Below are 6,119 nucleotides of genomic sequence, written 5' to 3' on the forward strand. Positions count from 1 at the left end.
CTCACCATCCCCAACACACCTACCCCCTATGTACAATAGCCCTAATCTCTGCCCTATCCAATGCCAATCTCACCATCCCCAACACACCTACCCCCATAACCCCAGTCACTGAATCAATCCATCTCATCGAGGGTCTTCCTCTCCTGCACTGTCCCTCCACCCTCCCAAGCAGGACATCCCACTCCAAGGACTGTTCCCTCCTTGCAACATGTCCAAAGTATGTCAGATGAAGCTTCAGAATCCTTGCCTCCAAGGAGCAGCCTGGCTTCACCCTCTCCAGTACACAACAGGGACAAAACTAAAACTACTTGCTATTTCTACAACTGGGAAAGATCTTTCATCTGCATTGTTCTGTAAAAAGGCTTGTCTGTCAGATACTTTTCTAAATCTGAGCATTCAGATTAAGGCAGACTAGGGAGGATTGGCCATCCACTTTCAAAATAGCGGGTCTTCAAAACCCCTATGTTCAAGAAATCCTATAAAGCAGTTATATTGTGTAATACATGGGGTTGCCCTGAGATAAGTGTCAATGGGTTTACTATGTGTAGCATATTGTGCTAAGTAGGCATTAGAAATATTGTTAAAGAAGAGACCTAAAATAAATCCATTGCTATTACAAAACAGAATCTAAAGTGGAATACAGACATTAAACAAGTGTTTATAATAAAATTTTAAATTATCATGACAGGAGAATTTCAGGGAGATCTAACATTTTATAGAAGTCAGAGGATATTCCTCTAACAAGGTTGCAATTTGATGGTGGAGAAAAATCTGGTCCAGGTAGAGAAAACAGCATGTAGGAAAAAGCCATAGAAACAAGAAGGATCATAAAGTTCACTTTGGCTAGCTCTCCTATTGAAGTAATATAAGAAAGGAGAAGTACTTTATCCTAAGGAAATTGGGAAATTATTGAAAGATTTAATACAAGGATATGTAGTGATTACATGCATGTGTGTGTGCATGTGTTTATTTACTTATTAAATCATTCTAATTGGAGTTTGGAGAATCAATAGGAGGAGAGCACTAGGGACACATATTTAAGTTAGAGATCATAAAAATCATTTTACAAGCATTGTTGGCAGACTGGATGAGAGTAAAAGCAAAGAGAATATAGAGAAACAGATTGAACTGACAATTCTTTAGAAAGTAGAACTAGCCAATAAAGTTTTATTTGGCATATTGAAGCAGGACAAGAAGGGAATGGTCTGGTAAAAGGAAATAAACATCAAGGAATACACTTAGGACTAGAGCACAGAGACAGCATAGGACAAATATTAACTGGGCTAGGAGATACTGAAAACAAACCAGCTTGAGGGAAAAGATGATGAGCTTAATTTCAAATGTATTTAGTTTAAAATGTCTAAAATGATATATTGATGAAGCTATTCAAGAGGTCATATGACACATGTGAACTTTCTGGGTGGAGATTAAGATTGATAAGGGTTTGATAGGTAACCACCTTGGTATCACTGAGAATTATGTATTGGACTGCTATTCAAAAGGTTAGCTGTTCAAATCAACCACCTGCTCTGTAAGAAAAAAGATGGGAAGTTTTCTCGCATAATGATTTATAGCCTTGAAAATCTGAAGAAGGTTCACAGAGAGTCAGAATTGACTAGACAAAAGTAGGTTTTGATGAGTAAGTAAAAAAAATAAAGCCAAGGAAATAAATAGGGCAAGTCATCATGGTGTTCAAGAAAGAGATTAAGAAACATCAATATGTAATGACTACCATTAAGGAGAACTTGACCCAAGCCATGGTATTTTTAATTGCTTCATATACATATTAGAGTTGGACAACAATAAGGAAGATAAAAAAGGAATTCATGCCTTTGGATTGTGGAGTTGGCGAAAGATATTGAGTATGCATGCATAGATTGTCAAAAGAACAAATAAAGTTGTCTTAAAACTTGATCAGTGTATTACCTTTTTATCATCTCACATATTGTGTCAAAAGAACCAACAAATATGTCTTGGATATTGTACACTCAGGATGCCCTTTGGAGGCAAGGGTAATGAAACTTCATCTTACATGCATTCTTTGAGCATGATGTTAGGACGGGCTAGTCCTTAGAAAAGGATATCCTTCTTGGAAAGGTAGGTGGTCAGGGAATGAATGAAGGAGGTAAAACCATCAATGAGTTGGATTGACACAGTGACTGTAACGGTGGGCTTGAGTATGTCAAAGATGGTCATGGTGGTACAGGATAAGGTAGGGTTTAGATTCATTGTTCATAGAGTCACTGTAAAGGGCAAAAAATGTAAGGGACTGTATCCTTGGGACGTGGCTGTGTCTTGCACATAGGGGTGTCTTCAGAAGGAAGATTGCAAGCAGCTCTGATGAAACACTCTGAGAAAGAGGACTGCAAGCATACATACATCTTACATACATACGTACGTACATACATACATATATACATACATATTCTCATACATCTTTAGACACTCATTCCTTTGAGAGTAGAAGCAAATATTCCTGCTCTTGATAAGGTTTTGACAAATGTAAGAAAGAGCAGTTTACAAATACAAAAAGATCTTACTTGAATGTATGTCTTTTATCTGTGTACTTGGTCCATACAGGCCCTCTGAAGTAATCCTTAAAGTTTCCATTTCTCTGGGAACTATTTATTTGTTTCTGAATGCTAATAAAAGCAGAGGCTTTGGAGTTTCTTAGCACTATTAGCCTGAGAGAGCTTTAGCCTTCTGGAAGTACATTCTGCTTTGCTAGTCTTCCTTTGGCTCAAGAAACAACAGTCAGTAACAGTCATAGATGATTGGATGGCTCTAAAAAAAACAACATATATTTTGAGCATGTGATCAGGAGGGGTCTGTTCTTGGAAAAAGACATCAGATTTGAAAAAGTAGATCAGTCAAAAAAGAGAAAGACACTGTATATGCTAAGATTTGTTATGTTTGCTTCCAGGTTTGAAATAAAATAGAAAGCACTTACTGCTGTACCATTTTTGCTGTACTTCAGTGCCCAGTGGTAAACCTATGGCCACTTCATGAAGTCTAACTGATGGATAAGTTCAGTATTAGTTTGTGGAGCAGTAGAAAGTCGTATCTTTTAATTGAGTTTTGAATTAGTTTGAACTATGTAACTCCATTTCTTCTGGTACCTAAATTTGCTGCTTCTTTCTTCAATCATTCATTCATCATTCTCTCTTTCAAAAAGCTTTTACTAAGAGAAGAGCAAACTGGGGGTGGGGGTGGGGTGGGTGGGGAGAAAAGTGCAACAATGAGTAAATGGAAATCCAAAATCTCTGTAAATATTCATTGAAATTAATTAAAAAAAATAAACCAACACAACAAAACCTTTTACTACAAAGGAGGGAAGGAATTTTATTTGTTGAGTTTCTTGAAATCCTAAAATAGCACTAAGAGGGAAAGACTTCGTACAAGTTTACTGAAGCAACCTTTTAAACAATTAAACACCAACTAAACAAGGGCTAGTCTTCAATATGGATGATAGTACAACATAAAAAATATAAAGATTCTCACCAATGGGCCAACTGACAGCATCATGATAAACAGAGAAGAGACTGAGATTGTTAACAATTTCTGTTTGCTTGGTTCCACGATCAACACTCTTAGCACCAATAGTCAGAAAAATCAAAAGACAAATTCAATTGGGAAAATCAGCTGTCTCACCAGAATGCTGAAGAGCAATGATGTCAGTCTAGAGACTAAGATGTGCCTGATAAAAGACATAGCCTTCACAATTATTTGATATGCATCAGAGAGCTGAACAATCACTAAGGATAATAGAAGAATTAATACTTTCGAGTTGTGGTGCTTGAGAAGAGTATTGAACATATCATGTACTGCTTAAAAAGCAAATAGGTATGTCCAGGAGAGGATAAAAATGAGCTGCTCCTCAGAAGCAAGGATTTTGAAGCTCCATCTCAGATACTTTTGGTATGTCACCAGGAGGGAACAGTCCTTAGAGAAGACATCATTCTTGGAAGGATGGATGGACAACCCAAGTAAGGAAGACCCTGGATAAGATAGATTGATTCAGTAACTTGGGTAAAAAGGGTAGGTGTATGAGAGACATTGAAATTGGCTCAGGACAGGGCAGGATTCAGTTATTTGACCACAAGGTCACTATGAGACACAGGCAACTCGATGGCACATAACAGCAACAATAAACAATGTAACAGAAATTAAAAAACTAATACTAAAATGCAAATATTTGGCTAGGCTTTACACTTACATAATTAACTCAATGTTGTATCTCTAAACTGATTATACTGAGAGATAAATTGGTATTTGATTTTTCATTTTTGCCACCCTGTCTTAGTCTCCATGTAGTGCAGAACTCAGCAACAAACTTTCCAAGAGCTATCCTCACCTTCTTGGTCTGCATAGTGGAACCAAGTTTGCAGGAGGATGAACTCATATGTTTCCCATTATCTAGTATTTAGTAAGAATTTGTATCTGCTGTTTTATAATCCTTGCAAAGCTTTTACATTTTGAGCTGTGGAATACAGATTTAGATAAAAGTGAATCAAATATCAGTGAACGCATGTTCAAATGTAGGCTATGAAAACATTTCAGAATCAAAATGCATGCTATATTTTAACACCAGTTTAATGCCAATAAAGCTTAATTTTTAAAAAAAATATTGTCAAATGAGGTAATAACATATAACTTGGTTTAAATATTTTTCTGAAGTTGAAATTATTCTAGCAGTATCTTAACTGAAAACTCTTTGGGTAAATTATAAATACAAAATGGTTCTCTTTGAGTTAATACAAATATAGTTTATTCTATTAAAAACCTATTTTTTGAAAGTGAGTTATTAGTCAAACTTACAGTGGAAACAAGCACCAATAATAGCAAGCTATAGAATATAAAAAGCAAAAATGAAAATATTTTTAAAGATTTTGACTACTTATCTTAGTGATAAGTGTGCTCCTGGGTGCGGTTCAGTTAACTGTGAAACATAATGTCCCTCTAGGAAAAGGCAGAACAGCCCCACAGAGCTTATTGGCTCTAATATTTAAAAAACCAGAACCATGTCCTTATTTCTGATGAACCATTATGTGGGTTTCATGACAAACTTTTCAGTTGAAAATAAAAATCTTAACAACTATGTCCCTAAGTTCTCAAGTGACAATTTTCATTTACTCCGTCTCTCCCTCCCTCATTACCATGGAGTCAGAATCAACATCTCATTGACTCAATAGTTTTGGGGAGGCTGTAAATCAGAAAGGAAGGAAATTTCCCATTTCTCTCCTAATGAGTTGCTGAGGAGTTTGAACTATCAGAGAGGTGCCACACCAGGTTAGCAGTGTATCTCACTTTACCAACTTGATTTGAAGGAGTCATTGGGTGGCACAAACCATTAAGCTTTTGGCTGCTAATAAAAAAGTCAATAAGTTAACACACTGAGATGCTTGATAGCTCTGTTTCACCTGATGTTCAATTCTCAAAAGGGTAGAGCCTTCAAAACTCTCTGGAGCAGTTCTGCTCTGTACACAGGAGGTCACCATGAGTCAGAACTGAGAAGTCACAAGCAACAACAACATAGGTGTTAAGACATATAAGGAAAATTATTAACAAGCAATTTTTATTTTAGTACTTTAGAAGAAATAATAGGCCAGTTTAATCAGGTTAGATATTTCAGACTCCATATAACAGAGGGATATGCAGAGAGGAAGAGTCAGAAAATCAAAAGGGCAGAACTCGCTCAGCATTTCTTAAGCTGAAGGAGCTGAAAAACAAATTCAAGCCACTAGTGTCAATAGTTAGGGATACTTTAGGTAGAATGTTAAATGATACAGGAAGTATCAAGAGAAGATGGAAGGAATACACAAGAGTCACTGTATCAGAAGGAATTGGCTGACACAGAAGAATTTCATGAAATGACATATGAGCAAGAGCCTATGGTGATGGAGGAAGTTCAAATTGCTCTAAAGGAATTAGCAAAAACAAACGCTCCAGGAGTTGATGGCATACCATCTGACATATTTCAACAAACAGAAACTGCCCTGGATGTGCTCACTAAGTTGTGCCAAGAAATCTGGAGGACAGCCAGATGGCTGACTGACTGGAAAAGATCGATATTTGTTCCCATTCCAAAGAAAGGTAACCCAATGGAGTGCGAAAATTAT

Source organism: Elephantulus edwardii, unplaced genomic scaffold (assembly GCF_000299155.1).
Source record: "Elephantulus edwardii isolate Elephantulus edwardi_28Jun2011 unplaced genomic scaffold, EleEdw1.0 scaffold00073, whole genome shotgun sequence".
NCBI classification, from domain to species: domain Eukaryota; kingdom Metazoa; phylum Chordata; class Mammalia; order Macroscelidea; family Macroscelididae; genus Elephantulus; species Elephantulus edwardii.